At 37.6% G+C, this 25,806-nt stretch overlaps 1 protein-coding gene and 1 long non-coding RNA gene across 5 annotated transcripts in view; one reads left to right on the top strand and one right to left on the bottom strand.

The window, feature by feature from the left end:
* The window catches only part of IL33 (interleukin 33), a 41,363-nt gene extending 32,432 nt beyond the window's left edge, over positions 1 to 8,931 (bottom strand). For 3 of the 4 annotated variants that reach the window (XM_003928174.3, XM_074394783.1, XM_074394782.1), the window contains exon 1: positions 8,834 to 8,929. The gene's annotated coding sequence lies outside the window, so the exon portion shown is untranslated. Of the gene's footprint in view, positions 1 to 8,833 lie in introns of all 4 variants that reach the window. The other variant, XM_039475281.2, reaches the window with a different exon arrangement.
* The window catches only part of LOC141583723 (uncharacterized), a 257,104-nt gene that overhangs the window by 112,602 nt on the left and 118,696 nt on the right, over positions 1 to 25,806 (top strand). The gene's annotated exons all lie outside the window — the stretch shown is intronic.

Genomic DNA, 25,806 nt, shown 5'->3' with positions numbered 1-25,806 from the left:
AATCTGTTGTGTTCCAGATCTTCCTCTAGCCCAGGCGTCCCCAGACTTTTTACACAGGGGGCCAGTTCACTGTCCCTCAGACTGTTGGAGGGCTGCCACATACTGTGCTCCTCTCACTGACCACCAATGAAAGAGGTGCCCCTTCCTGAAGTGCGGCGGGGCCGGATAAATGGCCTCAGGGGACCGCATGCGGCCCGCGGGCCATAGTTTGGGGACGCCTGCTCTAGCCCCTGCATCCAGTGCAGAAAACTCCTACCTATAAAGTTTTCTAAGTAGAAGAGGTTTTGCTGGTAAGAAAAAAAATTAAAAGTTTGAAAATATGTCATTAGGCCCATGCCACCTGAGTTATTTGACCCTGTAAGGTGGGTGATAGACTGAGGCCCAGTTCATACACCATCAGTGGTAGTCAAGCTAGAGAAGATTTAGTAGCATTATAAGGAGAAAGCATTACACTTTATGGTTGGAAGAAGTTTTCAAAACTTTGTAAAGAGTAGAATCCTTTTCCGAAAAAAAAATATTGCATGGAAGCCTAATAGATAAAAGAAGACAGAATCATTAATTTATTAATTTAAAGATGCTTCATAAGTTTACATTTATATTTATTCATTATAAAGATATTGGATTAAATATAGTGTTTCCAGCATAATAATGGATTAGTTACTATGTACAGCCCTCCTGATAGAAACAACTAAAATGTTACAAGAAGTATTTTAAAATATTTTTTCAAACAATGTTGAGCTGGCATGAATGGGAGGCTAGCAACCTTGGCTTTTTTCTAAAGCTGTCTGCTGTATCCTAGAGACAAAGAGGAAAAATTAGGTAAAGTACCAGGACCAGGAGATAAAGCCCAGGTTATGTCTGAGATGGGGAGTCTAATAGGAAGCTGCTGCATAAACCTAGACTCTCAAAGGGCTACATTCACAATAGATATGTGATCAAGATAAATAAACTCCATTCACAAAAGGGAACAGTCAGAAACCTTGATTGTCTCAGCTCCAGCCCTAGCTAGAAGGAAACACATATCTCTAAGAATTTATCTTCTCAGGGCAAGTCAGCCTCTACATTGATTTATAGTCTGAAATCACACTAGTTGTGTGCTTCCAGAAGTCTGAAATAGAGAATTAAGTATAAAGTAGTTTTAGGTTGGCAGTGCCCCAAGGCAAATGAGAAAGGCAAACATAAATTTTATTTTCAAGAACTCAGCTGCTACACAAACCACCAAGAATTCCCACAGAAAAGCCTTCAGGACGAATGACTAGTCTGCAGTCAAAATTTGTAAAGCAAGCAAGAATACTAGGCACCATGGTGAGAACCCACAAAAGGAAAAGGTAGCAGAAACCAGCCACAAGTGCAGATTACCAGTAATAGTACTATTATTACTATTTTATTTTTGCAAAACAGAAAAACATCGGTCACGTTTGTTTACAAACAATTTTGTGTATATAAATTTGTCTATAAAATGATTATGAATATCATATACATGTAAATCATGCCTTAAGTCATTGTGGGACAAATAGTGACAAAATGAAATGACTTGCAAAGACTGAAAATCAAACTTCATAAAATCCTAAAGTAAAAGAAGGATTAATAAACAGAAATTTTTGGTTGTTATCTCTGGTGGAAATCAAAGGAGATGCAATTAGGTAATGACACCAAGCAGCCTTCAAAGGTATAAGGAATATTCTATTTTTTAAGCTGGATGATACACAGGTATTTGTTTTATTATTTTGCTCCAGGACTTACATATACATTCCATATATTATATATGATATATTTCTTTTTTTTTTTTTTTGAGATGGAGTTTCACTCTTGTTACCCAGGCTGGAGTGCAATGGAGCGATCTCGGCTCACTGCAACCTCCGCCTCCTGGGTTCAGGCAATTCTCCTGCCTCAGCCTCCTGAGTAGCTGGGATTACAGGCATGCGCCACCACGCCCAGCTAATTTTTTGTATTTTTAGTAGAGATGGGGTTTCACCATGTTGACCAGGATGGTCTCGATCTCTTGACCTGGTGATCCACCCGCCTCGGCCTCCCAAAGTGCTGGGATTACAGGCTTGAGCCACCGCGCCTGGCCTTATATGATATATTTCTTAATTAAAAATCTTAAAAGAAAGAAAATCAGACTTCAGTTTATACTCTACTCATAAAGTCAACTGTTAAGCAGACTTCCCTATCCTCCAGGAGCAACGGTAGCAACCAAATAAAAAAAAAATCCGTTAATATAACATCAACACTTTTAAAATTAAAAAGAAATTGTTGCCTAAAAGCAGTGATGCATTACTTACAATTCTGTGGTTGTATTAAAAGAATAAGTGAGCTAGTGTAAAGGGGCTTCCATGTGCTAAATTGTAACAGTTTGACTAAAAAAGTGAAAGTTTTTCCTTGTGACAAGACTGAAGTTACAGACAGTATAATTTTTGCAGGCTTTTTTCTTTTTCTTATACTTGGGATGTGCTTATTGAATAGTGACAGAAATAACTGAGATTATAGAACAGGTTATTAAAAGTTTTATAAAACATGTAGTATATTCCACAATACTTTCACTGCCACATCATCTATTTTAGTTGGCATAGTCAAAAGCCAAAATTAGAGTCCCTCCCAATGCTGATATTTAGCTGGTATGTTCCAAGGCTGATTCCTTTTTTATTTATCTTTGCTGCATGCCAGCTATTAAATACTTTGAATATCACTTGGGCAGAAAGCATGAGATTTTCTTGTACAACTAAATGGCTGCCTTCTAACATTGTTAGATAAAATTAAATTAGATTATTAAAAGCTCTTTAAAATTTAAGAGTATAGAGGCTTTCTTCTAGAGATGAAGCTTCCTGGCCATTTATCTGAATAAAATAAGCCACAATCTACACACTGGATATTTCATTTCCATAAAGTTTTAACAGAACTGCCTTGTGCAGTGATCTGAAAATGCAACTTAAAGGTCTGGAAGCTTGACCATGATGGTTATGATAAGCTTTTCACCTTCCCTACTTCATGAGCTACTCCAGCTGTTCCCCAAATTGCTGGCTTCACAATTTCTCTGTGGAATTCTTAGTTGTCTCAGCCTTACTTACCTGGTAGCTGGCCTTAGGGTGAAAGCTACTAAAGTGAAAAGACTCTGTTAAACACCTCTCTTCTTCCCAAAGATAAGACTAAATTATTTTTCTGCTCTGGATAGATATGACTTCTTTTTTAGTGTACCCATGGATGCATGGAGAAATATAACTGGTAGTCTTTCCTTTGTCAAGAGACTTTACATAAAATAGGTACAGTGAACTGCCATTCTAGAGGTTACTGGTTGCTACATGGTTTCACCCAGATAGTAGGGAGAACCAGTGGGTCTAAACCCAGATGCTGTTTTACCAGCTTTTGCTATAAGTGCCTTGAAAAAAAAAATTGGATGCTGGCAAAATAATAGACTTCTGTCTAATTTTTATACTTTTATGAATTAAGAAATATAAAGACAAAAATATATTTCTGAATATTTTGAATTTTCTTTCATAGGCCTTATAGCACTGAGCAGAAATTCTTCCACTTGACATAATGAAAAGTAATAACAGTTGGACAGCTAGATGTATTACCTGTCATGTCCTAGCATAGTATCCTCCAAAATTTTTGTAAAATAGTTTATACTTTAGTGAGTTAATAGCACCTGATTTTTATATTAAATGACCATGACATACTGACAATTATGATTACAGTTTCACAAACCATATGGCTCTTGAATAAATCAGTGCAAAAAAAATGCACCCTCTTTAATAAAAATAATGCCACCATAATTCAGGTAATATGGACCTTTTTTCTTATGGGAGAAAAAATAGGAAGCTGGAGATAGTCACTAAATTATATCAGAATGAATGTTGGTATTTATTTCTGTGCCTGAAACTTGTTCAAAAGTTTAGAATGAAATATTACTCAAGGAAACTTAAAAATTATGGGTCAGGCACAGTGGCTCATGTCTGTAATTACAACACTTTGGGGTGGAAGGATCACTTAAGCCCAGGAGTTTGAGATCATCCTGGGCAACATAGTGAGACCTTATTCTACAAAATGTAAAAAAATTAGCCAGACAAGGCACCACATGCTTGTAGTTCCAGCTATTCAGGAGGCTGAGGTGGGAGGATAGCCTGAGCCAAGGATGTTGAGGCTGCAGTGATTTGTGATTGAGCTACTGCACTCCAGCTTGGATGAGAGAGAGACTCTGTCTCAAAAATAAATAATAATAATTTACCAATATGAAGCAGTTATGCTGGCTACTGATCAAGTGTTGTGAAACAGGATTGCTAAAGAATGTGGATGTGTAAGATATAATGGAAAAATAAAATTTAGCGAGGAAAAACTTTGGAACTAATAAATTCAGATTTGAGGAAGTTCATGTTTGGATGTAATAATCCCTCAAAAAAAAAATAAAAAGAACAATTGGAGAAAAGCATATAGTCCTCTCTTTAAAAAGAAACTGTAAACAGCTTAAATAGCATTTCTTAAACAATTGTTACTAATAATCCAGCAGGCTAAAAGTTAGAGTGGCTGAGATTTGAGCACAGCAGATACACAAAACTACTAAATTCTGTTAAATTCTTTAAGGAAATATTGAATCTTTGCTAGGAACTCCATGAGATATAATGAGCAAAACATTCTTATGATTGCAAAAGATCTCAGAGGCACTAATATGGCTAGGGAAAATCATGACAATCATTGAATTTTTGGAGAGTTTGAAGTGGAGGGAAATTGGATGTAAACTGGGTGCTGATTAAAAGTAAGCACTCTGTCAGTTTTGTGGATGAACTTCTTCTAGTTCTGGAAATAGCAATGGGAATGGCAAAAAAAAAAAAAAAAAAAGTTACCTAAGAGAACAATGGCTTACAGGAACCCTTTCCCTCAAGTAACTGTGAATGTAGCCCTGAAGAAAATATGCAGAAGGTTTTAATGTCACCTCATTAATTCGAAAATGATGGAAGCTTTGAATAAAAAAATAGATTCACAAAGATTAGAGATGCAATAAATGAAGTAGTTTGGAATCATTCTTCAGTTCTTTTTTCTTAACAAGACCTGACCCTGGATTTTAATCTCTGATCTGAAATTTACTAACTTTAAGATTTTGGGTTAGTACTACAACCTTTTCAAATCCTACTGTCTCAATTTCATAAATAGAGATAATATTTACCTCACAGAGGTGCTGTGAAGGATAAGGTGGAAGACAAATGTCTCGTTTTTAGTAAATGGTCAGTGATTAATAAATTACCTTTGATGACTGCTTCTAACTTGTTTTACCCATCGCAACACCTGTCTTGAGTAGGATTTTGTTGTTTGTTTCATATTTTACGAGAGAGAAAAAAATTCAGACTCAGAAAAGTTAAGTATCATCCAAAATTACACAGCTGGTCAATGATGGATGATGGATTGGAGGCCTGACTGCCTCTAAAAACCTGTGTTTTTATTATTATGCTATATTGCACTCTTCACTTAAAAAAAAAACCGAAAATATCTTCACAGTTATAGTGTAATCTACCAATAATAACATGAGCAGCATGTGCCAGGAGTCTCCTATAGGGAGGAAGTGCCGGCAATTCCTCATTACACCTTACCACTCCCTGCATAAAGAACTTTGCCTGAACTTTGTGAGGCCCACTAAGGTTGTATCCTCGTAAAAATTACTTTTGTGTGCAGATATCAGCACCAGAGAACCTACAGGAAACCTAAGAGATTAGAGGTTCTACATCATTTCCTGAAGTTCTTGAACCTGACCCAGTCACTTTGTTGGTAGACTAAGGTCCATTTATTTCTGCTGTTCCAGGAGTTTATATTTGGACTTAATGTTTCTAAATGCTCCTGCTACAAGCTGAGATACAAAGAAGGTGGATTCCAGTCAACCCTCTTGATTTCCACCATGTTTGCCAAAATGTCAAGTTGAATAAAAGATACATTGATTTTGGCACAATCCAACTCACATCTCCAGAAAAACACTTATAATATCAGATTTACTGGCATATATGTTTTCTTTTATATATATATACACACATAAATAAAACTATATATAGTAAAAACACACATATATAGTAAAATATAACACACACACACACACACACACACACACACACACACACATTATCTCCCATTGCTGACCCCTCTTCAGTATTTCCCTATAATGATTTAATTACTTGATGGAGCTCAACTTTTCACAGTTGAATTTCATGCTTATTTCCCTAAAGTTAGTTGTAAGCTCTATTTCCTTAATCCCCGGGAAAGCCTGGCCAGGAATGGCATTTCCCGTTTCTCAATCTCTTCCCTTGTTTTCAGCTCTGGCTATTTCAAACTGTAAGTGAAAGTTTGCCTCAGAATTCTTTTCTCTATATAAATGGGAAAGGGAAAGAGGTGCTTTCTGACTGTAGATACTGTAAATTATACGATGATGGGAAAGAGAATAAACATCTAGGTTGCTTAGAAAATCAGTTATGAAGTAACCAATCAAAGATTGGTAGAAAGTCCAGGATCCTTTTAGAGAAGAATGGAGAAAATGTGAAATTGAGCTGAGAAAAGTGATGCTTGTGCTAGAAGTTCTTAAGTGTTTAAGACACTACCCAGCTATGCGATTCAGTTCAAACATGCTAAACTTTGGGAAATAGAGGATTCTGAAGTTTTCTCAACTTAGAGTGGTACATTTTCTGGGAGAAAATCAAAAGAGGAGCATCAAGTATTCAAAAGACAAATTTGAGAAGGAATAGGTAAAAAATGCTGGAAACAGTATAGGACCCCAGGGTGACACAGAGGATGCTTCAGGCGGGAGAAGCACAGTGCAGAGGAGGGAGTACAGGTCTTCGCCCTAGATACTTCATTCTCAAGTCTCTGACTTGTGTGCAGCCACAGGATATACTTTTGGCTTTGTGCTTTTTTCATTATTAAAGTAGCCTGGAGTCTTATATTCATGTGTGGAAAGGAAAGGCAGAGAAAATTGTGAGGAGGCTGAAAACAAGGAATAAAGAAAAGAAAACAAGCTTCAAAGCAAAGTCTGTAATGAAGAATAGTAGCAAAACTGATGCGCTTTTGAATTTCCCCATTTAGGATATCAAGTCCTTATTTTTTCACAAATGTTTATTTTTGAGGGGTTAGTACCTCTCAATTCTTCTATTTGAAACTGACAGTGAAAAATAACAGTGAGAAAATTATGGCAGTGAAAGAGATCTGACCTAACCAACCCACATCGTGCTTTCAGTCTCCAAACTGGCCTTGGTCATTTCTGGGTTTGGGTCAAGCTAACTTTGGGAGAAAGTTAGTGTATAGTTTAAATGATAATAACCCTTCCCCAAAAGTAAAACACTTTGGTAAAATTCATGAAAGACCACCAAGTTACGAGGTTGAGAGGGTCCTGAATTCTACTAAGATGTAGGCATAGTAAAATGATTACCAGCCATTATTTTGGAGGTCAGAAGATTTGCAACTTCCCCAGTGACTACTGTAAATAACATCATTATTGTATAAGCTAAGATTGACTTTTAGTGACATCTGTTCAGGCTTTTGCATTTCTGCTGACCAGTGACTCCCACCCAGAAAAAGACTCAGCACACACAAGAGGACCGTTTATCACGTGCCTATAATTCCACTCTCAACCAATCAGCAGCACCTATTGCCCTAAGCCCTTTGCCCACCAACTAACCTTGAAAAACTCTAGCCTCCAAATTTTGGGGGAGATTTGAGTAATAACTTTGAATCCTATGTGGCATGGCTGATCTTGTGTCAATTAAACTCTTTATTGCCATGCCATGGTCTCAATGAATTGGTTTTGTCTGGGCAGTGGGCAGGAAAAGCCCATTGGACAATTACATGGTTATTCCCGTTTTACCTTTTTTTTTTTTATTTTTTATTTTTTGAAACAGCGTTTCACTCTTTTTGCCTAGGCTGGTGTGCAATGGTGCAGTCTCGGCTCACTGCAACCTCTACCTCCCTGGTTCACGTAATTCTCCTGCCTCAGCCTCCTGAGTAGCTGGGATTACGGGCACTTGCTACCATGCGCAGCTTTTTTTTTTTCTTTCTTTCTTTTTTTTTTTTTTTTTGTATTTTTAGTAGAGACAGGGTTTCACCATGTTGGCCAGGCTGGTCTCAAACTCCTGACCTCAGGTGATCCACCCACCTCGGCCTCCCAAAGTGCTGGGATTACAGACATGAGCCACCATTCCTGGCAATGTCCTCCTTTTACTGAAAACCACTTGAAAACAATGGCAAGCAGGCTTGTCTTGAGTAAGCATTAGGAGTTTGAAGTAGAATTATCAACTTGCTTTATAAAGTTTCCAGCCTGGTAACAAAGCAAAGATCCGGTCTCTACATAAAATTAAAAAAAAATTAGCCAGGCACAGTGGCATGTGCCTGTAGTCCCAGCTACTTGGAAGGCTGAGACGGGATGATTGCCTGAGCCCAGGAGTTGGAGGCTGCAGTGAGCTAGGATCACACGACTGCACTCCAGCCTGTGCTACAGAGCAAGACCTCACATCTTAAAAAATGTAAAATAAAGTTTCATGGAAGGGTCAGCATTTACTATAAAAACTGTTACAATCTCTTTTAGCAGTTTATGAATTTTACAAATCACCCAAGGGAAAGCAAAATGAAATTTTAAGTTAGTAACAGCTAATGTCATCAACTTTTACTGCTATTAGCAATAAACAAATTGGCTTTATCATTTATTTTTCAGGAAAAACAAAACCCCGCAGTTCTCCATGGTTCCCAAATTTTACTTTGTATTTGGGAACCATGGAGAACTGCGGGGTTTTGTTTTTTCTTTTTCTGATATTTTACAAAGATTTTACTTCATAAAATCTGACTAAAAATCACCCGGAATATTCACTCTTACCTTGTAATCTTGTTTTGTTTTCTTCTTTGAAAAGCTGCAGCTCTGTGTTCGGAGTCTGTAGACTCTTTTTATCAACTAAAGTTTGGCAGACAACCAAATTTCCTTAGAAGGGAGATCTGGGCGGCTGAAATTTGAAGAGGCTTTAAATCTCATGCAAAGAGCCAACAGATTTACAATTCTGTCAACATCTAGGGCTCGTTGCTTTCTGTGTCCTCCCTCCATATGAATATTTTAAAACAGCAGTTATGATTCCTCTGCCCCTAAACTTCACATTTTGGCTCTTTGGAGTTGAACTCCTGAGCTTCAACTGCAGCACTATTCATTTTGAAATTCTTTTGCCATTTATATTTTCACTTTTGGCCATTGGCTTCTTAATTTATAACCTTCATTAAGAGGTCAGTTTATTCTTCCAAATTCCTTTATAATAGAAATTTGCAACCCCCTTTGGCATATCAGTAATTAGCAACTTGTCTACAAATAAAAACTCTTAGATACTCTGTGTATTCCATCATATCTAACATGCCTTCCTGCTTCCCATTGTTCATCTTTTATTTCTGTTCATCTCATATATATCACAGAAGATAATACTTTATTACAAAAGGAAATCCTGTACTGTAGATTCCATAAGTTGTTCTTCTTACCTCATGAGAAAATTTGCTCCTACTCACCCTCTCACCATTTCTTTTGGGATCTATAGCAGAAAATAAAGAGGTGAAGCGATGCTCTTTTAAGACTTGGACTGATTCTGCATCCTAAGATCACACATTGAAAATAAGACTGCTGCTGTACTTAGACGGATACTGTGATGGGACTGTTAGCCTAGCAAGCCCCTACAACCATTCAATCTACAAGATTAGAAGGGTGAACTTGAAACAAAGGGGCAGCAGAAGACATTTACTGTAAAATGAAATAAGAATTTTTTTAGTTTTCTCATGGCATATTGAGGGATAGAATGTCAGGGGAAAGAGAAAATGAGACAGCTGAAATAGATGGCTGACCAGGGCTTGGGAAAATGTGACTGTGATGGAGTCCCCTTTGGAAAAAACAGCTAAGGAACTCTGTTATCTTGTTTAAAGTTGTTTCATTTTCTGTACAGTAATCCCCTTTAGTCATCCCCAAATCTGAGCAATTGGCTACAAGCTATAATGTTGTGTTTGTGAGGAATGAAGAAAGCTGGCTATGTCCTCCAGAAAAGGATGCCAAGATGACAAGAACTAATCAGGAATTTAATTATGTGCAACAAATGGGAGGAAGAGGTGACCAGTAACAGCCAAGGGGATATCAGCGTACTCTGGGAATTCTTACAAATACTGAGAAAATTACAAAGCATGAATAATGTGTCTTCATGATGTCTATTGAACCCTCCTTCATTATTACAAAATGCCTCTTTTTATCTCTAGTTATGCGTCATGCCTTAAAGTCTGCTTTGTCCACTATTAGCAGAACTCTGCAAACATTCTTTTGGCTGGTATTCACATAGTGTATCCATTTTTATCTTTTTCCTTTCAAACTATGTCCTTATATTTCAGATGTGTCACATATAAGTAATATATAGTTAGGTTTTTTTTTTCTTTTTTTGACAACCATTTGTCTTTGAACTGGAACATTTATTGAAAGTATTGATATATTTGAATTCATTTCTACTATCTTGCTCTTTTTTCCCCCTATTTTGTCTCTCTGGCTTATGCTCTTTATTGGATGAAACAATTTTTAAAAAATTATTCAGTTTTTTCCCAGCAGTCATGAAATATAACTCTTGTCTCTTTATGAAACAAAGCAAAAATAAAAAGCCTGTTAAAACCATAGCTCTGCTTTTAAAACCACATTCCTGTAGTCCCAGCTACTTGGGAGGCTTTCTGTATTATTATTATTATTATTATTTGCCTCTGCCCCCATGCAGCTGCAGAATTTGGCAAGAGTTTTGAAGAGGAAACTCAAATTAGGTTCAGTTTGCTAGTTCTCTCTTCTAGCTGGGGCCTTGGACCTTCCAATTTCTAATTTCTCTTCATCCCCACAATACCAATCAACAATGATTACTCTGTCTTCTGACAGTGGCCTCCTACCTTGGTAAAATACAGATTCCTTGCCTTGGCAAATGTTCTTGTAACTGTTATGAAAAGTTGCTATAACTGTTAGCTAATCTCTCCATGGAATCTTAGCTCCTCATCCTTAGTGCTTCAGCAGCTCTCCCTTTATCTTTCTGGTTATTCTCAGTGGTAACACTGGACTGCCACACATTACTCCATTCTACTTAAGTAGCTAGTTGAATGAAGATAAAAGCTTGCCTCCAGAAGGCAGGAGGACTAAGGATTGAGCCATACAGACTTTATTCTAGTAACCATATGATTTGTTATCTGAATCATAAATTTTTTGAGAATGAAAAGAGTGTTACTAATCATTTGACCGGAATAATAACTACTTCCCAAAAGCCAGAACTGCCTTACTAACTTCCTCCTTTCAGGGTAGATGCAAGGTACATGGGTGACTGCCTAAAATTTTGCTAACTCATAGAAATATATTCCATCTGGTGGCACTATTTTATTCCCAAAGGAGGAAAGTTCACATTGATGATTTGCTACCAACAGACCTTAAAAAATGAAAATTTAAAGGATATACATCACATGGAGGAAGGTGAACCTAAATGGTAGGTCTGAAATATAAGCATAATTGAAGAATAAAAAGTACATTAAATATTGAGGTAATGCTAACAAATATTAATGGTTAATACTGATAATAATATCTTGTAAGGTTAAGAAAAACAAGCTAGAACTAAATACATTACAAAAATAGCCTATAAGTCTGGAGAGATGCTGTTAGGAATGGGAAGTCCCAAATATATTGTATTGCTCAGGAAGAGGGTAAAAATATTGCTGAATTTTGGGCTCTGTATTCATTTTTAAATTTTTAGGAAAAAATTTAGAATAATAGAAATTGGACATTAGTAAGTCCTTGTTTCTACAAAAGAAAATCAAAGATTAGCTAGGAATGGTGGCACATTCCTATAGTCCCAGCTACTTGGGAGGCTGAGGCAGTAGGAGTGCTTGAGACCGGGAGTTTAAGGCTGCAGTGAGCTTTGAACATACTACTGCACTCTAGCCTAGATGTAGACCCAGAGTGAAAAACCATCTCAAAAATGAAACCAAACCAAACAAAAAAGAGGTCACTGAATAATGACAAAATTAAATTCATTGGGAAGAAATAAATCCCCACTTACAAACACCTGTTAACAGTCTTAACTACATAAAATGAAAATAAAGATAATTACAGGGAGAGACACAAGTATCTGTTATCCTAGTGAGAGATTTGATGCAATATTAGCAATGTTATCAAGCAGGAAAAACATTGGAAAGAATATAGAATATAGAAATTTTGGTTGCCACAATGAGCTGGGACACATGGATATATAATAATACTTAATACAACAGATGGAGAATACATACTTCTTTCAAGCACACAAGGAACTTTTGCAATATTAAACATTTTCTTATCTATCAAGTCAGTTGTAGAATTATTTCAATTGATGTCACCAAAAATGGCAGAATAAGAAACTTCAAGGTCTATCTCTCCATAAAAGCAACTAATAAGCTGGCAAAAACTGTCAAAATCAACTTTCACAGAACTCTGCTTGTAGTTTAAAGCTTGTAAAAGCCATAGAAAACTTAATGAAGAAAGAAGCTGATGCATTGCAGAAGAGAGCCCTGTGGGATTTTAAATTGCCTACTTGCTATCCCTCACCTGCCAGCCCCCAGATTAATGGCAGTTACGAAGATGGTAGCCCACATTCCAAGTGCATGCTGCTAGTGCCAGAGGGACTAATACGGACCTTCTTCTCAAAGAATGGTGATTGTGTGTTTCTGCCTGTCTCGGGGCTCCCTTAAGGACTAGTGTGAGGAGTTGCCTTTGTTCATCTGATTAAAAGTGTTTCTAGGGCTGGCATGGCTTCTCAGGTGGCATTTGCCAAAAGTATTAAAAGGTAAAAGTAAAAAGGTAAAAGTATTGCCTACAGCAGCCTGGGGCAAGGGATAACAGTCAGAACAAGGAATAGACATATCAGAAAAGCCAGGGAAGGAAGAGATTAGAAAAGGAAATACATGAGGGGAATAAGAGCTTTACAAAGTTCCCACATATACTGGGGAATCAGGAAGACAACACTCATTCCTAGGAATGTACACATGTTCAGAAAAGTCCTGAGAAGACTCCAAGCTTTCACCTCTGGCCTTCAGGCTCCATGCAAGCAGGACATGAAGACTAAAGCAGAGTTGTAAATGGCTTTGCTATGCATTAAATATGTGTCCAACACAGAGGCAATCAGAAAAAACTAAGAGAGTAATTTTTTCTTTTCCTTTTCTACAGCTTCTATTTTTGGCTCTAGTTGTTTAAGAAAATCATTGTCGTAACACTAGCTGAACACTAAGCTAATGGAACACAGACTTCAGTGACTACACATAACAAAGAATACCAACTGTAGAAAAATACTTTAGAAAAGTCACCAAACAGGCAGATAGCAACAACCCACTACAAGCAGCAACAGCAAACCATGGGGATGGGGAGAATTGAATTTCATGAGTTGCTGTATTAGAATGTACAAGATGTTCAGTTTTCAATATAAAATTAGGAGACATGCAAAGAAACAATGGACTTTAAAAAGTGACAGTAATCATTCCTGAGAAAGACCGGATATATGACTTATTAGGAAAAGTCTTTAAATCAACTGTTAGGAAAAGTCTTTAAATCAACTGTTTTAAATATGTATAAAGAGCTAAAGGAAACCATGAAAATGATATATTTGTAAATAGAGAATATCAATAATAGATAGAAATAATAGATATAATGCCGGGTGTGGTGGCTCAAGCCTGTAATCCCAGCACTTTGGGAGGCCGAGGCAGGTGGATCACGAGGTCAAGAGATCAAGACCATCCTGGTCAACATGGTGAAACCCCATCTCTACTAAAAATACAAAAATTAGCTGGGCATGGTGGTGCACGCCTGTAGTCCCAGCTCCTCCGGAGGCTGAGGCAGGAGAATTGCTTGAACCCAGGAGACGGAGGTTGCGGTGAGCTGAGATCACGCCATTGCCCTCCAGCCTGGATAACAAGAGTGAAACTCCATCTCAAAAAAAAAAAAAGAAAAAAAAAAAAGAAATAATAGATATAAATTATAAAAAACAACCAAATAGAAATTCTGAAGTTGAAAAGTAGAATAACTGAAATAAAAAATTCGCTAGAGGAGTTCAGTTGCAGATTTGAGCAGAGAGAAGAAAGAATCAGTGATAGGTCAATTGAAATGGTTCAGTTGGAGGAACAGAAAGAGAAAAGAATGAGCCAAAAAAAAAAAAAAAAAAAAAAGAACAGCATCTAAAAGTTCTATAGGACATCATCAAACATACCAACATATGCACAATGAGAGTCCTGTAGGGAAAGGAGAGAGAATGAAACAGAGAAAATATTTAGGAAAATAATGATAAAAACTGTCCCAAATTTGATGAGAAACCAAGATTCTAAACATTCTAAATACTCAATGACCTCCAAGCAGGATAACTCAAAAGATTCACACTGAGATACATTATAACCAAACTGTCAAATGCCAAAGATAAAAAGAAAATCTCAAAAGCAGCAACTGAGTTGTTTCTCACCATATATAAGGGATACTCATGTATAAGATAACCAGCCATTTTCTCTTCAGAAACCATGGAGGCCAGAAGACAATGGGACAACATGTTTAAAAGACTGAAAGAAAAACATTGTTAACCAACAATTCTATATCTGGAAAAACTATTCTTCAAAAATGAGAGAGAAAGTAGACATTAAGAAATTAAGATGTTATCAGATAAAGAAAAATAGGGCAAAATAGGGAGTTCATCACTAGTAGAACTGCCCTGTAATAACTGCTGCATAAATCCAGCAACATACTAAGAAGGTTCTATGTCATAAATAAGTGAGATTTATACCAAAAATGCGAGAGTGGTTCAACATATAAAAACCAATCAATGTAATAAATCACACTCATAGAATGAAGGAAAAAAAGCCCACCCACATCATTTTCTCAATTGATGCAGAAAAAGGTTTTGACAGTATCCATTACCCTTTAATGATAAAAACACTCAACTGGAAAAAGAGGGGAGTGTTCTCAATTGATAAAGGGCATTTATGAAAAAAATCACGGTGGCTTTACTCCCACTGATGAAAGACTGAAAGCTTTCCTCCTAAGATGAGTAACTAGACAAAAATGCCCATTTTCAAAACTTTTGTTCAACATCATACCACAAAGTTTAGCCAGAGCAATTAGTCAAGAAAAAGAAATAAAAGACAGACAAATTAGAAGAGAAAGAAGTAAAATTATCTATTTGCAGATGACATGATTCTATATATAGGAAATCCCAAAGAACCCACAAAAAACAATTAGAGGTAATAAATGAATTTAGCAAAGCTGCAGATATAGAAGCAGCACTTAAGAATCAGTTGTATTTTTATACAATATCAGTGCATCAAAAAAGAAAATTAAGAAATCAATCTCATTTGTAATTGTGTCAAAAACGAAATACTTAAGAATAAATTTAATGAAGGAGGTGACAAAATTGAATACTGGAAACTACAAAATGTTGTTGAAAGAAATTTAAAAAGACATCCTATGTTTACCAATAAGAGGACTTAATGTTATTAAATAGCAACATGCTTGACATTGATCTAAATATTCTACACATTCTGTAGGCCAAATTCCAGCTGGATTTTTGTAGAAAATGAGGAAATGATTCTAAAATTGATATAGAATTTTAAACCTAGAAAAGCCAAAACAATCTTGAAAAAGAATAAAGTTGTAGTACTCATATTTTCTAATTTCAAACCTTCCCATAAAGTAACAGTGATAAAGTATGGTACTGACAGAGGATATACACATAAATAAGTGAAATAAATTGAGAGTCCAGAAATAAACCTTCACATCTGTGGTCAACTGGTTCTTGACAAGGGAGTAAAAATCAATGAGGAAAGGAATTGTCTTGAGGAATAGTCTTTTTGACAGATAGTGTTGGGACAACTGAACATCCACGTTCCAAAAAATGAAGTTGGATCTCTGTTTCACGCCATATACAAAATAAATCAAAATGGATCAAAAACCTAAATGTAAGACTTAAAGCTATATAACTCTTAGAAGGAAATATAGGAGTAAGTCTTCATGACTTTAGATTTGGTAACAGATTTTTTAGATATGACAACAAAAGCACAAGTAACAACAAAATAGGTAAATTGAATTTCATTACAATTATTTATTTATTTGTTTATTTGAGACAGAGTCTTGCTCTGTTGCCTAGGGTGGAGTGCAGTGGGCACTATCATGGCTTACTGCAGTCTTGACCTCCTGGGCCCAAGCAATCCTCCCACTTCACCTTCTGAGTAGATGGGACCACAGGTGCATGCCACTACACACAGCTAATGTCTGTATTTTTTATAGAGTCAAGATTTTTGCAATGTTGCCTAAGCTGATCTGAAGTGATTCTCCTGCCTTATCCTCCTATAGTGTTGGGATTATGGGCATGAGCCAGCACATCTAGGTTGCAATACAATCAAAATATTTGTGATTCAATGACGCTATCAAGATAGTGAAAATACAACCGTCAGGATGGAAGAAAATATTTGCAAATTATATATCTAATAAGGATCTAATTTGCAGCACATATAAAGAACTCTTATAACTCAAAACCAGAAAGGTAACCCAATTTTAAAATGGGCAAAGGATTTCAATAGACATTTCTCCAAAGAAGATAAACAATGGCTAACAAGCACATGAAAACATGTTCAGTGTCATCAGTCATTGGGGAAAGGCCAATCAAACCCACAGTGAAATACAACTTTGCATCCACTAGGATACTTATATATATTTTTTTTAATGGAAAAATAAATGTTGTTGAGCATGTGGAGAATATGGAACCCTCATGTATTCTGGTGGGAATGTGAAATGATGCAGCCAATACATAAAACAGTTTCATGGTTCCTCAGAAAGTTACACATAGAATTACCATGTGGCCCAGCAATTCTACCCCAAAGTATATACTCAAAGAATTAAAATCAGGTATTTAAATGAAAACTTGTACCTAAATGTTCATAGTCATGCTATTCACAATAGCCAAATGGTGGAATAAATTAAAATGTTCACCAACTGATGAATAAATAAACAGAATGTGGTATACCCACGTAATAGAACATTGTTCAGACATAAAAAGGAATAAGGTACTGATACTTGCTCTACAACATGAATAAAAACCTTATGCTAAGTGAAAGAAGCCAGACACAAAATATCACATAATGTATGATTCCATTTATATGAAATATCCAGAAATGACAATCCACAGACATAGAAAGCAAATTCTATTTGCCAGGGGCTGAAGGTAAGGAAAAATAGGGAATGGATCCTTTATGCATGCAAGATTTCCTTTTGGAGTGATGAACCTGTTTGGAACTAGACAGGTAATGTTTACACATACTGTGAATATCCTAAATGTCACTGAATTGTATTTTAAATTGGTTAATTTTTTAATTTTTATTTTTTTATTGTACCTTAGATTCTCGGGTACATGTGCAGATAATGCAGGATTATTGCATAGGTACATACATGGCAGGGTGGTTTGCTGCCTCCATCCCTCTGACACCTATATCTGGCATTTCTCTCCATGTTATCCCTTCCCGAACTCCCCATCCCCTACTGGCCATCCCCTAGTCCCCCCTCAACAGAACCCAGTATGTGATGCTTCCTTCCCTGTGTCTATGTGTTCTCAGCATTCAACACCAGCCTATGAGTGAGAACATGCAGTGTTTGGTTTTCTGTTCTTGTGTCAGTTTGCTGAGAATGATGGTTTCCAGATTCATCCATGTCCCTACAAAGGAAATTAATTCATCATCTTTTATGGCTACATGGCATTCCATGGTGTATATGTGCCACATTTTCTTTGTCCATTCTATCATTGATGGGCATTTGGGTTGGTTCCAGGTCTTTGCTGTTGTAAACAGTGCCACAATGAATATATGTGTGAGTGTGTCTTTACAATAGAATGATTTCTAATCCTTTGGGTATATACCCAATAATGGAATTGCTGGGTCAAATGGAATTTCTATTTCTAGGTCCTTGAGGAATCGCCACACTGTTGTCCACAATGGTTGAACTAATTTACACTCCCACCAACAGTATAAAAGTGTTCCTATTTCCCCATATTCTCTCCAGCATCTATCGTCTCTGGATTTTTTAATGATCGCCATTCAAACTGGTGTGAGATGGTATTTCAATGTGGTTTTGATTTGCATTTCTCTAATGACCAGTGATGATGAGCATTTTTCATATGTTTCTTGGCCTCATATATGTATTCTTTTGATTGGGGTTGTCTGTTTTTTTTTTGTTTTTTGTTTTTTTCTTGTAAATATGTTTTAGTTCTTTGTAGATCCTGGATATCAGCCCTTTGTCAGATGGGTAGATTGTAAAAACTTTTTCCCCTTCCATTGGTTGGTGGTTCACTCTAATGATTGTTTTTTTTGCTATGCAGAAGCTCTGGAGTTTAATTAGATCCCATTTGTCTGTTTTGACTTTTGTTGCCATTGCTTTTGGTGTTGTAGTCATGAAGTCCTTGCCTATGCCTATGTCCTGAATGGTTTTGCCTTGGGTTTCTTCCAGGCTTTGTATGGTGTTAGGTCTTATGTTTAAATCTTCAATCCATCTGGAGTTAATTTTTGTATAAGGTGTAAGAAAGTGTTCCAGTTTCAACTTTCTGCACATGGCTAGCCAGCTTTCCCAACACCATTTATTAAACAGGGAGTCAGGTAGTGTGATGCTTCCAGCTTTGTTCTTTTTGCTTAGAATTGTCTTTGCTATGCGGGCTCTTTTTTTGTTCCATATGGTGGTTTTTTTCCAGTTCTGTGAAGAAGGTCATTGGTAGGTTGATGGGGATAGCCTTGAATATATAAATTACTTTGGGCAATATGGCCATTTTCACGATATTGATTCTTCCTAACCATGAGCATGGAATGTTTTTCCATCTGTTTGTGTCCTCTCTCATTCCCTTCAGCAGTGGTTTGTAGTTCTCCTTGAAGAGGTCCTCTACATCTTTTGTTAGTTGTATTTCTAGGTATTTTATTCTCTTTGTAGCAACTGTGAATGGGAGTTGGCTCTTGACTTGGCTCTCTGTTAGTCTATTACTGGTATATAGGAATGCTTGTGATTTCTGCACATTGATTTTGTACGCTGAGGCTTTGCTGAAGTTGCTTATCAGTTTAAAGAGATTTTGGGCTGAGACGATGGGATCTTCTAAATATACGATCATATCATATGCAAATAGAGACAATTTGACTTCTTCTTTTCCTAACTGAATACACTTTATCTCTTTTTCTTGCCTGATTGCTCTGGCTAGAACTTCCAATACTATATTGAATAGGAGGATGAGAGAGGGCATCCTTGTCTAGTGCCAGATTTCAAGGGGATGCTTCCCATTTTTGCCCATTCAGTATGATATTGGCTGTGGGTTTGTCATAAATAGCTTTTATTATTTTGAGATACATTCCATTGATAGCTAGTTTATTGAGAGTTTTTAGAATAAAGGTTGTTGAATTTTGTCAGAGGCCTTCTCTACATCTATTGAGATAATCATGTGGTTTTTGTCTTTGGTTCTGTTTATGTGGTAGATTATGTTTATAGACTTGCATATGTTGCACCAGCCTTGCATCCCCAGGATGAAGCCTACTTGATCATGATGGATAAGCTTTGAGATGTGCTGTTGTATTTGGTTTGCTGGTATTTTATTGAAGATTTTTGCATCAGTATTCATCATGGATATTGGCCTGAAGTTTCCTTTTTTTGTTGTTGAGTCTCTGCCAGGTTTTGGTATCAGGATGATGTTGGTCTCATAAAATGATTTGGGAAGGATTCCCTCTTTTTGGATTGTTTGGAATAGATTCAGAAGGAGTGGTAAAAGCTCCTCTTTGTATGTCTGGTAGAATTCAGCTGTGAACCCTTCTGGACCTGGACTTTTTTTGGTTGGTAGGCTATATTAATTGCTGCCTCAACTTCAGCCCTTGTTATTGGTCTATTCAGGGTTCCAACTTCCTTGTGATTTCGTCTTGGGAGGATGCAAGTGTCCAGGAATTTTGTCGATTTCTTCCAGGTTTACTAGTTTATATGCATAAAGTTGTTTGTAATAATCTCTGAAAGTAGTTTGTATTTCTGGGAAATCGGTGCTGATATCCCCTTTATCATTTTTAAGTGCATCTATTCGATTCTTCTCTGTTTTCTTTTGCATTAATCTGGCTAGTGGTCTGTCTATTTTATTGATCTTTTCCAAAAACCAGCTCCTGGATGTATTGACTTTTTTGAAGGGTTTTTTGTGTCTCTGTTGCCTTCAGTTCCTCTCTGTTCTTAGCTATTGCTTGTCTTCTGCTACCTTTTGAATTTTTTGATCTTGCTCCTCTAGCTCTTTTAATTTTCATGATAGGGTGTCAATTTTAGATCTTTCCTTGCTTCTCATATGGGCATTTATTGCTGTAAATTTCCCTATGGACCCTGATTTAAATGTGTCCCAGACATTCTGGTACGTTGTGTCTTCATTCTCACTGGTTTCTAAGAACATCTTTATATCTTCATTTTATTGTTTATCCAGTCAACATTCAGGAGCAGGTTGTTCAGTTTCCATGAAGTTGTGCAATTCTGAGTTGGTTTCTTAATCCTGAGTTCTAATTTGATTGCACTGTGGTCTGAGAGACTGTTATTATTTCCATTCTTTTGCATTTGCTGAGGAGTGATTTACTTCCAATTATGTGGTCAATTTTAGAGTCGGTGTGATGTGGTGCCAAGAAGAATGTATATTTTGTGGATTTGGGGTGGAGAGTTCTGTAAATGTCTAGTAGGTCTGCTTGGTGCAGATCTGTGTTCAAGTCCTGGATATCCTTGTTGATTTTCTGTCTCGTTGATCTGTCTAGTATTGACAGTGGAGTATTAAAGTCTCTCACTATTTTTGTGTAGGAGTCTAAGTCTCTTTGTAGGTTGTTAAGAACTTGCTTTATGTATCTCAGTGCTCCTGTATTGGGTGCATATATATTTAGGATCATTAGCTCTTCTTGTTGCATTGATCTTTTTACCATTATGTAATGCCCTTCTTTGTTTCTTTTGATCTTTATTGGTTTAAAGTCTGTTTTACCAGAGGCTAGGATTGCAACTCCTGCTTTTTTTTTTTTTTCACCCTCCATTTGCTTGGTAAATCTTCCTCTATCCCTTTATTTTGAGCCTATGTGCGTCTTTGCATGTGAGATGGGTTTCCTGATACAGCACACCAACGGGTCTTGACTTTTTATCCAATTTGCCAGTCTGTGTCTTTTGATGGGGGCATTTAGCCCATTTACATTTCAGGTTAATGTTATGTGTGAATTTGATTCTGTCATTTTGATGCTAGCTGGTTGTTTTGCCTGTTAGTTAATGCAGTTTCTTCATTGTGTTGATGGTCTTTACCGTTTGGTACATTTTTGGAGTGGCTGGTACTGGTTGTTCCTTGCTATGTTTAGTGCTTCTTTCAGGAGCTCTTTTAAGGTAGGCCTGGGGGTGATGAAATCTCTCAGGAATTACTTCTCCTAAAGGATTTTATTTCTCTTTCACCTATGAAGCTTAGTTTGGCTGGATATGAAATTCTAGGTTATAAGTTCTTTTCTTTAAGGATGTTGAATATTGACCCCCACTCTCTTCTGGGTTGTAGTGTTTCTGCCAAGAGATCCACTGTGAGTCTGATGGGCTTCCATTTGTGGGTAACTAGACCTTTCTCTCTGGCTGCCCTTAGCTTTTTTTTTCTTTATTTCAAGAATGGTGAATCTGGTGAATCTGAAGATTATGTGCCTTGGGGTTGCTCTTCTTAAAGAATAACTTTGTGGTGTTCTCTGAATTTCCTGGACTTGAAAGTTGGCCTTCCTTGCTAGTTTGGGAAAGTTCTCCTCGATAATATCCTGAAGAGTGTTTTCCAGCTTGGATTCATTCTCTCTGTCACATTCAGGTACACCTGTCAAACGTAGATTAGGTCTTTTCACATAATCCCATATTTCTTGGAGGCTTTGTTTGTTTCTTTTCACTCTTTGTTCTCTATTCTTGCCTTTTCATTTTATTTGATTGAGTTGATCTTCAATCTCTGATATCCTTTCTTCTGCTTGGTTGATTCAGCTATTGAAACCTATGTATGCTTTATGAAGTTCTCGTGTTGTGTTTTTCAGCTCCATCAATTTATTTATATTCTTCTCTAACCTGTTTATTCTATTTAGCATTTTGTCTAACCTTTTTTCAAGGTTCTTAGTTTCTTTGCATTGGGTTAGAACATGTTCTTTTAGCTCAGAGAAGTTCGTTATTACCTTTTGAAGCCTGCTTCTGTAAATTCATCAGACTCATTCTTCATCTAGCTTTGTTCCCTTGCTGATGAGGAGTTCTTATCCCTTGGAGGAGGAGAGGCATTCTGGTTTTTGGTGCTTTCATCCTTTGTGCACTGGTTTCTTCCTATTTTTGTGGGTTTATTTACCTGCGGTCTTTGTAGTTGGTGACTTTCGGATTTGGTCTCTCAGTGGACGTCCTTCTTGTTGATGTTGAAGCCATTTCTTTCTGTTTTTTAGTTTTCCTTCTAACAGTCAGGCCCCTCTGCTGTAAGATTGCTGGAGGTCCATTCCAGACCCTGCTTGCCTGGGGATCACCTGCAGGGGCTGCAGAACTGTAGGGTTGTTGCCGGTTTCTTCTTCTGTTACCTTCATCCCAGAAGGGTAACCACCAGATGTCAGCCTGAGCTCTCCTTTATGAGTTGTCTCTTTGGATATACGGGGGTTGGGGAGCTGTTTGAGGAGACAGTCTGTCCGTTAAAGGAGCTCAAGTGCTGTGCTTTGAGCTCCTTTGTTCCAGTCAGAGCTGCTGGGCAGGTACCTTTAAGTCTGCTGCAGCAGAACTCTTAACAGCCTCTTTCCCAGGTGCTCTGTCCTGGGAAGGTGGGGCTATAGTTATAAGTTCCTGATGTGCTGCTGCCTTTTTTCAAAGATGCCCTGCCCAGCAAGGAGATAGTCTAGTCACAATGTGCCAGCAGAGGTGTTGCTGAGCTGCTGCAGGCTCTGCCCAGCTGCTGTGTAAACTTCCTTGCAGATTTGTTTACAGAGGTACAGTTAGAACTGCCCTCTGAAATCGTGGACTGGTTTAGTAATGGCAGACTGCCTCAGTAACGGCAGATTGCTTTGGTACTGGTGGACTGCCTCGGTAATGGCAGACTGCCTTGGTAGTGGTGGATTGCCTCAGTAATTGCGGATGCCCTTCCCCTAACTGAGCTGGACTGTCCCAGCTGCATTTGCTGCGAAACTCTGAATCCAGAGCGTTTCAGATTGCTGGTCTTTGTGGGGGTGGTACCCACCAAGCCAAATCACCTGTCTCCCTGTTTCAGCCCACTTTTTCAGTTGAATGGGTGGCTTTGTCTCCCAGTAGTTCCAGGTGCCAGTTGAAACGGCCACCCAGATTTGTGTGAGTTTTTGTGTGGAAACCTGCAGCGTCAGTTGAAACAGCCTTGCTGGAAATTCATGGCACTTTTCAGCCCAGGAATCTCCTGGTCTATGGGTAATAAAAACTCTTTTGGAAATGCAGTGATCACTCACCCTCTGAGTTGTTCTCACTGGGAAGCACACTCCAGAGCTGCTCCTATTCAGCCATCTTCCTCTTTCTTCTGGTTAATTTTATATCATGTGAATTTTACCTCAATTTTAAAAAAGCTGTGTCAAATAAACCACGTTCTCTAGTCACAAGGCAATTAAGCTAGTCCTTACAATAAGATCATCATTAAACACCATTAATTTGAAAAATCCAGGTCAGGAAAGAAGCAAAGTCTTTTAGGACCATTAGACCAGGGTGATTATTTCACAAGAAGTCAGGTCACAATTGAGATGATAAAGATCTATGTTCCTCATGTAGACCAGACCAGCTAGTTGGAAGAAAAGAGATGTTCTTTCATTAATAAGTTGTGTTTGTCTTCTTATGAAGAAACTTTGGTGAAAAAAGACTGAGCTGAAATTGAAGGACCATCATTTCCTTCCTCCCCTTTACAAAGGGACCAGAGCTTCCTCATGGGGGACGCTGAGCAGAAGCCAGAGAAGATACCCTAGTGACAGGGATACAAAGTTTCAGGTGACAGATTGCAAGATTTTAGATGACTTGGGACTGGAAGCTGCATTGTTGTAGAGACATAAGGATAGTATGTCTTGAGGAAGGGAATAGGGACATCAGGAAGTGACACAGAGTTTTGTGAGGGGGATATGATTGGATTGAGAAAAAGAGGGAGAGAGAGAAGAGCTGAGGGATAGAGGGAAGACATTCTAGAATGCCTATCATCCCCCTGTGATATGAAGAGTGAGTTACATGCCCCATAGCCAATTCTGAAAATTTTTACTTTGTGCTTTTTTTTAGAACATATATTTAACCCTTTAGAAAAATAATCAGTCAATCTACCTTTAGAGATTTGCTGATTAGCATCCAGTATATAAAAATGAAAAGCTCTGGAAAATGTATTCTGCCTGTGCTCCTCATGCCCCTTATTCAGTGATCACTGGACAGATCCCGACCTGCTGTATTGTGGATTGATGGGTGAAGAGAAGTGCTAGGCAGCAGACAACTGCCCTTCCTGGGAGATCATCAAGCCAATGTTTGATTTTACTCTCAGTCTCTTTGCTAGTTCATTCTTTCCTTTGACAAGAGATGTAGCTAGAAAGGAAAGTGCTGATTGTCAAATGAATGTACAAGGATTTAGAGCAATCTAGTTTGCTATACACTAGTAAGCCTGGTTTTTGGTGGTTTTGTGGAAATCACAGAGGTCAAGTTCTCTCTCTGTTTCCATCCCTGGTGGCCTAGAAAAATAATCCATAAGGTGCACTAATTGAGAGATAGCAGATACAGTACTCCCTGCTTATTTGCAGTTTTACTTTCTGCAGTTAACTGTGGTTACTGTGGTTTGAAATATATATATATATATATATATATATATATATATATATATATATATATATAGTTTTTTTTTTTTTTTTTTTTTTTTTTTTTTTTTTTTTTTTGAGACAGAGTCTCACTCCAGCCCAGGCTGGAGTGCAGTGCTGTGGCCTCGGCTCATGTCTTGGGTTCAAGCAATTCTCCTGCCTCAGTTTCCCAAGTGGCTGGGATTACAGGTGCTTGCCACCACACCTAGCTAATTTTTGTATTTTTAGTAGAGATGGGGTTTCACCATGTTGGCCAGGCTGATCTCAAACTCCTGACCTCGTAATCTGCCTGCCTTGGCCTCCCAAAGTGCTGGGATTACAGGTGTGAGTAACCGTGCCTGGCCTGTGGTCTGAAAATGTTACAGTATTTTGAGAATGAGAGAGAGACCACATTCACATAAATTTTATTACAGTATGTTGTTATAACTGTTCTATTTTATTAGTTTTTGATAATCTCTTACTGTTCCTAATTTATAATCTAAACTTTATCAAAGGTATATGTATATGGGGGAAAACAGTAAAATATAGACGGTTTGGTACAATCCATGGTTTCAGGCATCCATTGATGGTCTTGGAATGTATCCCCATGGATAAGGGGACTACTCTACTTGGCATCAAGTGCTCAACATTTTTTACGGTTAGCTGTCAGGCGACTCTGGGACAGAAAGTATTCTCTCCATGGACTTAATAAACTCGATTTAGCTCAGTAGTTTACATATTTTTCTTAAAAGCAGAAACTCTCATCAAATAAAATCTTTAAAAAATATATTTTATTGCGTTTTAGGTTTCGGGGTACATGTGAAGAACATGCAGTATTGTTGCATAGGTACATACATGGCAATGTGGTTTGCTGCCTTCCTCCCCATCACCTATGTCTGGCATTTCTCCCCATGTTATCCCTCCCCAACTCCCTGCCCACTGCTGTCCCTGCCTTAGTTCCCCACCATAGTGGGGATGCTTCCTTCCCTGTGTCCATGTGTTCTT

The sequence above is a fragment of the Saimiri boliviensis genome, chromosome 2 (assembly GCF_048565385.1).
Source record: "Saimiri boliviensis isolate mSaiBol1 chromosome 2, mSaiBol1.pri, whole genome shotgun sequence".
NCBI classification, from domain to species: Eukaryota; Metazoa; Chordata; class Mammalia; order Primates; family Cebidae; genus Saimiri; species Saimiri boliviensis.
This window is presented reverse-complemented; position numbering and strand designations above follow the sequence as displayed.